Here is a 12199-nt window from a genome sequence, read left to right on the forward strand (position 1 = left end):
AATAATAAAGGGGTCAATTCTCCAAGAAGATATCACAATCCTCAATGTGTACGCACTTAATAATAGAGCATCAAAATATGCGAGGCAAAACTGAAAGACTACAAGGAGACATAAATTAATGCATTCTTACAATTGGAAATTCTAACACCCTTCTATCAGAAATGGACATATCCAGTAGGCAAAAAAATCAGGAAGGACATAGGTGAACTTAACAGCACCACTAATCTACTAGATACAATTGACATCAACGACAGAATACACATTCTTCTCAAGCTAACATTGAACATCCACCAAGACAGACCACATTCTGGGCCAAAAAGACACACCTTAACAAACTTAAAAAATAGAAATAATATAGTATCTACTCTGAGAACACAATGGAATTAAACTAGAAATCAATAATGGAAGGATAGTTAGAAAATCCCAAAATACTTGGAGATTAAACAACATGCTTCTAAATAGAACATGGATCAGAGAAAAAATCTCAAGAGAAATTTTAAAATTTATAAACAAATGAAAATGCAACAATAAAATTTGTGGAATGGAGCAAAAGCAGTGCTGAGGGAAATTTATGGCACTGAATGCATATATTATAAAAGAAGAAAGATCTAAAGTTAGTCCTCTACACTTTCACCTTAGGAAACAAACAAACAAAAAAGAGCAAGTTAAATCCAAAGTAAACAGAAGAAAAATAATATAAATTAGAGGAGAAATCAGTAAAATTAAAAATTTGTACAAAACATGTGAAAAAGTAAAATTATAAAGAAAATCACTGGCTGACTGCAGTGGCTAATGCCTGTAATCCCAGCACTTTGGGAGGCCAAGGTGGGTGGATCACCTGAGGTCAGGGATTCAAGACCAGCCTGGCCAACATGATGAAACCCGTCTCTACTAAAAATACAAAAATTAACTGGGTGTGGTGGGCACCTGTAATCCCAGGTACTCAGGAGGCTGAGGCAGGAGAACTGCTTGAACACAGGAGGCCAAGACTGCACCATTGCATTCCAACCTGGGCAACAAGAATGAAACTCCATCTCAATAATTAAAAAAAAAAAAAAAAAAGAAAAGAAAATCACCAAAAGTGGTTCTTCAAAAAGATAAATAAAATTAATGGGCCTCTATCCAAGCTAACTACGAAAAAAATTCAGAGGACACAAATTACTCATATCAGAAATGAAAGAGGTAATATCCCATGGACATCAAAAAGATGATAAAGGAATACTATGAACAAGCCTATGCTTACAAATTTGATAAGAGATCAATTTCTTAAAAGACACAATCTGCCAAAACTCATAGAAGATAAAAAACAATCTGAATAGGCCTATATCTATTAAAGAAACTGAATCAATAATTAACAACCTTCCAAACAGACAGCACCAAGCTCAGATAGGTTCACAAGTGAATTCTACCAAATATTTAAGGAACAAATCATACCAGTGTCTTTCAAAAGACAAAACAGAGAGAATACTTAGTAACTCATTTATGAGGCCAACATTAACTTAATACCGAAACCAGAGAAAAATATTACAAAAAAACTACAGACCAATATCTCTCATGAACATAGATGTAAAAATTCTCAAAAGAATATTAGCAAATTGAATCCAACAATATATAAAAAGAATTATACACTATGACCAAGTGGAATTTATCTCAGGTTTGCAAGGGTGGTTCAACATTTACAAATCAATTAATGTAATCCATTATGTCAATAGACTAAAAAAGAAAAATCACATAATTCTATCAATAGGTGTAGAAAATGCATTTGGCAAAATCTAATACTCATTTGTGATAAAAACTCTAGACAAACTAGAAATACAGGGAAACTTTCTCAGCTTGTTAAATATCACCCCCTATCCCTTGGGAAAAAACCCTACAGTGAACATCATACTTAATGGTAGACACTAGATACTCTCCAATTAAGAACGGGAACAAGGCAGGGCTGTTCTCTCTTACCACTCCTCTTCAGCATTATACTGTAAGCTTTTGCTAATTCAATAAGATATGAGAAGGAAGTAGAAGGTATGTGGATTAGAAAGGAAGAAATAAAACTGTCTTTGTTTGCAGCTGACATGATGGTCTATGTAGAAAATCTTCAAGAATAGGCAAAAGAAAAGAAAAGAAAAGAATCCTGGAACTAATAAGCAATTATAGCAAGGTTGCAGAGTGTAAGATTAATATACAAAAGCCAGTTACTTTCTTATAAACTAGCAATGAACAAATGGAATTTGAAATTAAAAATGTAATACCATTTATATTGGTACCCCACAAAATGAAATACTTAGATATAAATCTAACAAAATATTTGCAAGATTTATAGTAGAAAACTACAAAAATCTGATGAAAGAAGTCAGAGAACTAAATAGATGGAGAGATATTTCATGTTCATTGATAGAAAGACTCAATGTTGTCAAGATTTCATTTCTAGGCTGGGTTCAGTGCGCATGCCTGTAATGCCACCACTTTGAGAAGTGAAGCCAAAGTGGGAGGATCACTTGAGGAGAGGGTTTGAAACCATACTGGGCAAATAGCAAGACTCCATTTCTACAAAAAATAAAATAACTAGCTGGGCATAGTGGCACTTGCCTGTGGTTGGAGCTACTCAGGAGCCTAAGGCAGGAGGATAGCTTAAGCCTAAGCTATATATATATACACGCACACATACATATACATATATATGCATCTATAGATCAAGTTGGGAAGAACTGGAATCTTCATATATATACACATACATATATGTGTGTGTGTATATGTATATATATGGAATCTTCATATATATGTGTGTGTATATATACACATATATATGTGTGTGTGTATATATATGAAGATTCTAATTCTTCCCAACTTGATCTATAGATTCAAGGCGATCCCAATCAAAATCCCAGTATGTTATTCTGTGAATATTGACATACTGATTTTAAAGTTTATTTTAGAGGGAAAAGCCCAGAATAGCCAAACAGCTACTTTAATATTCAAGAAGAATTAAAGTAGAGGACTGGCTCTACAATTTTTGAAGACATACTGTAAAGCTAGAGTAATCAAGACAATGTAGTATTGGCTAAAGAATAGACACATAGATCATTGGAACAGAATAGAGAGCCTAGAATTTGACCCACATAAATATAGTTAACTGATCTCTGACAAAAGAGCAAAAGCAATTCAATGGGGTAAAGGTAGTCTTTTCAACAAATGGTACTGAAACAACTGTCCACATGCAAGAAAAATGAATCTAGACTCAGACTTTACACCTTTCACAAAACTCACTCAGAATGAATCACAGACCTAAATGTAAAATGCACAGCTATAAAACTATTAGAAGATAACATAGGAGAAAATCTAGATGACCTTGGGGTTGGAGATGACTTTTTAGGTACAAGACCAAAGGCATGATCCATGAAAGAAAGAATTGATAAGTTGGATTTCATTAAAATTAAAAGTTTCTGTACTGTGAAAGATGCTGTCAAGAGAATGGGAAGACAAGCCACAGATGGAGATAAATTATTTGCAAAAAACAGCTGATAAAGGACTACTATCCAACACATACAAAGAACTCTTGAAACTCAAAAATAAGAAAACAAAAACTTGACCAAAAAATATACCAAAGTCGTCAACAGTCACTTCACCAAAGAAGATAAATAGATGGCAAATAAGCATATGAAAAGATGCTCCATATAATATAGTATTAGGAAAATGTGAATTAGACCGACAATGAGGTACCATATATACCTATTAGAGCAGCCAAAATCTACAACACTGAGAACACCAAATGCCAATGAAGATGTAGAGTAACAGGAACTCTCATTCTTTGCTCTTAAGAATGTAAAATGGTACAGCCATTTTGGAAGATAATTTGGCAGTCTCTTATAAAACTAAACATAGTCTTACCATATGATCCAGCAATCTTGCTCCTTGGTATTTGCCCAGAGGAGTCAAAAAACATGTCTACATAAAAACCTGTATAGTCTATATACTGTATGATTTCAACTGTATGGCATTCTGGAAAAGACAAAACTGTGATGACAGTAAAAAGATCAGTGGTTGCCAGGAGTTAGTGAGAGAGAGGAAGGCATGAATAGGCAGAGAACAGAGAATTGAAAAATCAGTGAAATTACTCTGTATGAATCTATAATGGTATATACATTTGTCCAAACCCACGGAATGCACAACACCAAGAGTGAGTGAACCCTGATGTAAACTGTGAACTTTTAGGTGATGATGGTGTGTCAGTGTAGGTTCATCAGTTGTAACAACTGTATCACTCTGATGGGGGATGTTGGTCACAGAGGAAGTATACATCTGTATTACTCCATTGTGCATTGCTATAAAGAAATACCTGAGGCTGAGTAATTTATAAAGAAAAGAGGTTTATTTGGCTCATCGTTCTGCAGACTATACAAGAAGCATGGCACCACCATCTGCTTCTAGTGAAGCCTCAGGAAGCTTTTACTCATGGCAGAAAGCAAAAGGGGAGCAGGTGTGTCACGTGGTCAGAGAGGGGGCAAGAGAGAGGAGGAGGTGCCAAGGCTCTCTCACTACCAGTTCTCCTGCAAACTAATAGAGTGAGAACTCCCTCATTACTGTGAAGAAAGTACTAAGCCATTCATGAAGGATCTTCCGCCGTCACCCAAACACTTCCCACTTGGTCCATCTCCACATATGGGGTCACATTTCAGTTTGAGATTTGGAGGGCCTAAGTATCCAAACCATATCAGCATGTATGGGGAGTATATGGGAAATCTTTGTACCTTCTGCTCAACTTTGCTGTGAACCTAAAACTGCTCCAAAAATAAAGTCTACTAAAAAACAAAAGCAAAAGTTGACCAAAACTAACTCAGGAAGATATAGAACAGCTGAGTGGTCTTATAAATATCAAATAAATGAAATTACACACACAAATTAGTCTAGATCATTTTAAAACTCAGCTCTTGCAAATATTCCAAAAATTTCATGTTTTTTGGAAGATAAAAGAGAAAAATCATAAAGGTATGAAATATATATACTGGTAAAAGGAACAAAGGGCTAAGGAGATATGAACCAGTAGGAATATACACCAAACAACATATAGTTAAAATATAGAAAACAATCACAGACAGAACTGTGTGGATAAGTAGTTAAATTAACAATTTATAGTTAGAGAATTCATTATACTTACCCCAGAAATTGAAAATAATGTCCATAAAATAGCAAAATATAGAAGATCTGGTGAATATCATCAAACAACTCAAGCCAATTGTCATATGTCAGCCTGTATATCCATCCATTATGGTCCTGGACAGTGCCACAAGACAAAAGAAATGGAAGTATAAGAAGTAAACCATTGATGGTTGGGTGCAGTGGCTCACACTTGTAATCCCAGTACTTTGGGAGGCCGAAATGGGCAGATCACCTGAGGTCAGGAGTTTGAGATCAGCCTGGCCAACATGGGGAAACCCCGTCTCTACTGAAAACACAGAAATTAGCCAGACATGGTGGTGCATGCCTGTAATCCCAGTTACTCGGGAGACTGAGGCAAGAGAATTGCTTGAACCCGGGAGGTGGAGGTTGCAGTGAGCCGAAACCATGCCCTTGCCCTCCAGCTGGGGCAACAGAGTAAGACTCTGTCTCAAAAACAAAACAAAACAAAAACCATTGATTATAGATGACATACTCATTGATAGAAAAAAAACCTGACATAATCCATAGATAAACTATTCAAATTAATAAAGTTATTCAAATGTATTTGATACAGAAACAAATTTTAAATTAAAATGTTTATCTACAATAAAAGAAATTGACTAGATAATAGCAAATAAGATCACATTCATATTAGCAAAAAAATTATAAACGATCTAGGAGTTAATAGGATAAAGAATGCACAAGACTTTTATGGAGAATATTTTAGGAGAAATTTATTGAAAGACACAAAAGAAGATATTATAAGATAGTGAAGTGACATCATTTGTCTGAGGTAATACCCAAGGTTCATTGTCTCATGCCAAGGAAATCAAGGATGCGGACGCACAAGGGGAGTGAGGTTAAGAGCAGAGGTTCAATAGACAAAAGAAAGAAAAAAGCTCTCTCCTGCAGAGAGGGGTCCCAAGCGATTTTCTGGTCTACAGCAAAATGCAAGAGGTTTTATAGGTGAGCTTGAGAAGGAGTGTCTGATTTACACAGAGCACGAAAGATTGGTCAGACCAAGTGTGCCATTAGCACAAAATGTTAAAAACTGGCTAACCAGTCCATTTCTTTTATTGTAGATAAACGTTTTAATTTAAAATTTGATTCTGTATCGAATACATTTGGAGAACTGGTTCAGACTAGGTGTGCCATTTACAAAGCATGTGAAAATCTGGCCACCCCACGCTAATCTTTTATTATGCAGATGGGTTCTCTAACTGGCTGGTGCCATGTTGCCTCTTCCTTTACTGTACACGTGGTGACAAAGAAAAGGGAAAATGGAGCCTCCATGTTGAACACACCTGGCCCTCAGGTAGCCCTTCTCTATTGGCGCAGCTGCTGACATTCACCCGTGCAAGCTTCCACCGTCCTTATCTATGTCTGCAGCTTGATCTTTCAGGCTGCTCTTTGTTAGAAAAGAAATGATTTTGGGGCTGCTTTTGTTAAAAGGGAAGCTCTGCCAAGGACTCTCTTACGTTCACTATCTGCCTAAATAATTTCTTTTAGCTCCTGTATCAATAGTACCATATACCATGCTCATTTATGGGGAGCTGTAAAATTTTAAAGATGATAGCTCCTTTCAAATTAAGGAATGCATTCAAAGTCTTTTAACAAATTTTCTGATAAAATTATTTTGGAGCTTTTGATAAATTGATTCTAAAATTATATAGAAAATAAAGGTACATGAAAAGACAAATTTGCAAAAGAAGAGAAAGAGGGATACTTTAGAAGATATGAGCAATCAAAACTAAAAAGTGAAGTTTGTCATGGAAATAGAAACTGCCAATGAAAGAGAAAAGGAACTCAGAATATCTCACATATTAATGTGAAGTCAGCGTATGATAGAGGTGGTATCTCATCATGAGGAAAGAATAGATCATTAGTAGATGGTACTGAGGAAAACAGAATCACTAGGTGGAGAAAAATACATTTGAATTCCTAGCTCATACCATATATGAAAATAAAGTTTAAATGAACTGAAGACCTAAAAGTGAGAGGTGAAGCTAAAATCTTATAAAGAAAATATGGAAGGATATGTTTGTGAGTTAGGATTGGAATACCTTATTTCAGCAGGATCAAAATGCACTAAAAGAGGAGAAAAACATAGCTTTGACTGTAGCACAATTAGATTTCTCTTCAACAGAGGACACCATAAAATTAAAAGGTAGATGACAGACCGTGGACGGTTGCAACTTTTAGGGGCCAAGGCAAACCTTCCCTTTGCTCTCTGAAGGTTCCCTGAAAATCAGCTGACAAAAGTCCCAGATTAATAGGAGAAAAGGCATCCAAATATATTAATGTGCATGGGGGTCGGGGGAGGGAATCACAGAGTAATTACCCACCATGCCATAGAGTACAGATGCTTCTATATCCTTCTTCATAGGGGAAGGGGGAGATGGGGAAATACAGACAATTCTTCTGAGGGGCAGTAAATAATTATTAGGGAGAATGAATGGACCCAAGGCAGAAATTAACTTGTAAATAATTCCCTTTGGAATTTGAATGAGCCTGAGAAGCAGGCATTATCTTGTGGAAAAGTCCATCCAGGTGTGGTTGCATTGTTCTGTCTTCTCCATAATAGGTAAGGAGGTAAGGGCGGTGTGGAGGGTGGGGGAGAGAAGGCAATTTGTGTGTGTGTGTGTGTGTGTGCGTGTGTGTGTGTGTGTGAGAGAGAGAGAGAGAGACAGAAAGAGAGAGACAGATTTCTTGTTTTACTTTTGTTGTTGTTGTTGTTGTTAAGAAGGCCTCTTGGTCAGATAAGGAAATTCCAGAGAGTCTTTCCCTGTGCTGGGGGCGGGGAACCCAAGACAAGTTTAAATTGATTCTGAGACTTATTTGATTCTGAGGCCTTTCAATTTTCAAAAGCACTCAGCATGCCCAAGTACCATGTTTTACAGAATCGTTTTCTGCACTCCAGCAAATGTCTAAGAATGTCAAGAGATTACTATCTAGAGCAAGCTTGTCCAACCTGTGGTCCATGGGCTGCATGTGGCCCAGGACAGCTTTGAATTCAGGCCAACACAAATTCATAAACTTTCCTAAAACATGAGATGTTTTGTGAATTTTTTTTTTTTTTAGCTCATCAGCAATTGTTGGTGTTAATGTATTTTATGTGTAGGCCAAAACAATTCTTCTTCCAGTGTGGCCCAGGGAAGCCAAAAGATTGGACAACCTGATCTAGATTTCATGAGCAATACCTGTAAATCAAGGAGAACAAGATGGAAAACAAGTAGAAAAATGGGGGAAAAGGCCAGGTGCGGTGGCTCACGCCTGTAATCCCAGCACTTTGGGAGGCCGCAGCGGGCGGATCACGAGGTCAGGAGATGGAGACCATCCTGGCTGACACGGTGAAACTCCGTCTCTACCAAAATACAAAACTTAGCCAGGCATGGTGGCGGGCCCCTGTAGTCCCAGCTACTCCAGAGGCTAAGGCAGGAGAATGGTGTGAACCTGGGAGGCGGAGCTTTCAGCGAGCCAAGATCACACCACTGCACTCCAGCCTGAGTGACAGAGCAATACTCTCTCTCAAAAAAAAAAAAAAAAAAAAAAAAAAAAAAAGAAAAGAAAATGGGGAAATATATGAATTGGTAAGTCATAGAAGTGGAAACCCAAATTGTTAGCATGTGTAAAAAGGGATGAGGCCACAGTGCCTCACACTTGAAATACCAGCATTTTATTAGGCCAAAAGGGCAGGTCACTTGAGCCCAGGAGTTTAAGACCAGCCTATGCAACATGGTGAAATCTCATCTCTGCAAAAACCAAAAAATTAGATGGGCATGGTGGCGCACACCTGTGTTCTCAGCTACTCTGGAGGCTGAGGTGGGAGGATCACTTGAGCCCAGGAGATGGAGATTGCAGTGAGCCAAGATTGCACCACTGCACTCCAGCCTGGGTGACAGAGTGAGACCCTGTCTCCAACATATAGATAGATAGGTAGGTAGGTAGGTAGGTAGATAGATAGATAGATAGATGTCAAGTTCAATAGTAGTTATGGAACCACTCTCACTGGGTTAACAAGAATTACAAGCCAGGCTTTAAGCAGAATTATAGTTAGGCATTATTCACAGTGCACTGGTGCACTTTGACTCACTTCTCTGCAGCTGCTGAGAGTCATTTAGGATGCTGGCCACCTGGTACCTGCTCCCGCATTGTGCCTATAGACAGAATTTCTGATGCTAGAATGATAGCAGCTTCTTGCTCAAGAGCTTATGGCGTTTTCAAATTCCAGCAGGTCTGAGGCCAACCAGTGTGAAGACTGCCCACCCACCCAGAAACAGACTCAGAACCAAAAAATGTGGTTTCTTCATCTTCCTGTCCCAAGTTATCACTCTGAGCTTCTCGTCTAATCAGTGATTCCCACACTTCAATCCCCATTAATACCTCTTAAAAACAACCCCAGAACTCTTGGGAAGACATAGTTGAAGTTTCCTCTTGTCTCCTCATTCAGCTGCCCTACAATTATTAAACTCTTTCTGTGCTGTATCCCAAGTGTCTCAGTTTATTGACTCACTGCATATCAGGCAAATGAACCTATTATGGTTACAATTAGATAAATGATAATTTTAAAATTCCTAATTTACACAGATCAGATTGACAGTAAGTAGAAGGTTGGATGATACAAATGCTGGTTAAGAATACACTCTTGTCTGGGCAGAGTGGCTCATGCCTGTAATCCCAGCACTTTGGGAGACCAAGGCAGGAGGATTGCTCAGCCTAGGAGTTAAAGACCAGGCTGGGCAACACAACAAGACTCTGTCTCTACAAAAAATAAAAAAATTAGCCAGGTGTGGTGGTGCATGCCTGTGGTCCCAGCTACTAGGGAGACTGAAGCAGGAGGCTGAGGTAGGGGATCGCTGGAGTCTGGGATGGTGAGGCTGGATGAACTACATTTGCACCACTGTATTCCAGCCTGGGTGACAGTATGACCTTGTCTCAAAAACAAAAGCAAAAGTAAACAACAAAAGGAATACATTTAACACTTCCCAAGCGAGTCCAGACTGGCACAGCTATTTGGAAAAGCAATCTGGCAGCATAGAGGGAAAGTTGATCTGTATATACTCTTTGAGCCAAAATGTGCACTCCTGTTTATTTACTCCAGAGAAACCCATCATATATAGTAGAATACTCAATCCATCTTTGTGGTAGCCGGCAACTAAGTGTTTATAACTAGAAAATGGATAAAGGACACACTGGAAGAATGCATTAGAATATTCCACTGCAGTCAGAAGTAATAACTTAAATATACATGCAGCAACATGAATACATCTAGAAATTCAGTGCTGAGTGAAAAAAAATAAGAAATGGAATTTGAGCAATGACGTAGTATCATTTACCTGGATTAAAATGTATAAAGATGCAAGCAAATATTCCAGTTTTTTAGAGATACATATATACCTGGTATACATTAAACAAAATGGAATGAGTTCCTCTACAGGAGGAAGGAAAATGGGAATGGGGATGGGGGTGAAGAGAAAAAATACATTAAACAAGGATGAGAGCTTCTGTTAGCCTGTGGAGATAGCATGCGATGACAAAGAAGTAGGATTAACTCAACTGTGTGCCTTTAGGTTCAAAGAGGAATATATGAATCCAGCCTCCCTCTTTTTAGCCTTTTATCTGAATTGCTTACAGCTCCTAAGAATTTTCCATGTGCTATCCTCTGCCATGGAAATTGGGAAACAGTTCCTATGATATGTTGATGCCTTGGCTGAATTTTGATTTTTCTAGATGGGGCTCAAGAAACAAGTAAATTTATGTATTGTGAGAAAAAAAAAATCTAAATGTTAATTAGCACAAAAGAAAAGAGTTAAAGGGAGAATCTCTTTACGATTGAATTCATTTGAATATCTGGCAGGTAGTGGTAAAGGTGAGTGGGAAAGGGAAAGTATGGTGATTCCCATTCATGACTGGCTCACTGGGGTTCAGTCTTGCTCTGAATTAAGTCTAACGGGAGGCATATTAGGGTTCTAATCTCATTCTCAGGCCAGGGGTTAATGTCTTTCTCCTACCATATAGTCCTGAGTTTTGGGATGTCCCTGAGTTCTTCATTGATCACTGGGCCATGACCAGCTTTTCAAAAAGCCTTGGCCTTGCCTGAAAGTACTACAGCAGCAGCATCTGTGCAAATATGGGTGGTCTTTACAATGTCAGAAGACAAGGTGAATATTCTGTTTTCACAATATATATGCCTTTCACAAAAGGCACCATCTTTGTTGAATCTGTGCCTGTATTGGCTAGAAGAAATCATGTGTGTAAGGGTCTTAGCACAATAACAAAAACTTCTCATACTAATTTTTAAATGTGAGGTTCTAATGTTTTGTTAATGCTCTGACCTTCTATTTCAGCTCTAAAAGCTGAAATTTCTATTTTAGCTATAAAGTCTAAGCTCACTATGCTTGAGAATTCAGCCTTTTCTGTGGCACCTCTGCAGTTTGAAAATCTCTGCTTTGTTTGGTCTGAGGAGAGAATTGCATCTTTGTTTCTCATTCTGAAATTTAGACATGCTGATTTATTTCTGTGGCTCATTTGGGGAGTTCATGTTTATTTCTTTTTTAATTGCGACTAAAAGACAAAGTATAAACTTTTGAAAACTTCTAACACATCATAATGAAGAAGCATTAAACAATTATAATGAATCATAATGAAGAAGCATTAAACAATAAGTTTAGTGGCATAATATTATTTAGCAACCATACTTATTTGTGTTGAAAGACATATACACAAATGTAAACATTATCTACTGAGTTACAACAGTACAGAAAAAAATGAAACTTCTGGTGCTGTTCAGGATAAGCCATTTTTTTCTTCAAATATCCCATTATAAATTTTCTGTGCAGTTTTCTCTGCAGACAGAATTCTGTGCCAGATTTCAGATTTGAAATCCTTTTACACTTAAAATGGAGTAAGAAAACTATGTGGTAACTGTACCAAAATTGGGGATGCAACTTGAGCTTCCAATTAGCTTAAATTGGAGAATTATAGCAAATTCAGAAAATAAAATGGAGACAATGGAAGAACCAGTTTTCAGTCAGAATATGATGAGTGT

General features: G+C 37.6%; 1 long non-coding RNA gene across 1 annotated transcript in view; it reads right to left on the bottom strand.

Annotated features, from left to right (window-relative positions):
- Positions 1-11244, bottom strand: part of LOC108512704 (uncharacterized) — a 70051-nt gene extending 58807 nt beyond the window's left edge. Inside the window, exons 1-2 of the long non-coding RNA XR_001880662.1 lie at positions 11163-11244; positions 9245-9308 (exon numbers count right to left, since the gene is read on the bottom strand). This is a non-coding gene — a long non-coding RNA (uncharacterized LOC108512704). The remainder of the gene's footprint in view (positions 1-9244; positions 9309-11162) is intronic.
- Positions 11245-12199: the final 955 nt, after the last annotated feature.

The sequence above is a fragment of the Rhinopithecus bieti genome, unplaced genomic scaffold (genome assembly GCF_001698545.2).
Source record: "Rhinopithecus bieti isolate Rb0 unplaced genomic scaffold, ASM169854v2 scaffold_27006, whole genome shotgun sequence".
Lineage (NCBI taxonomy): Eukaryota > Metazoa > Chordata > Mammalia > Primates > Cercopithecidae > Rhinopithecus > Rhinopithecus bieti.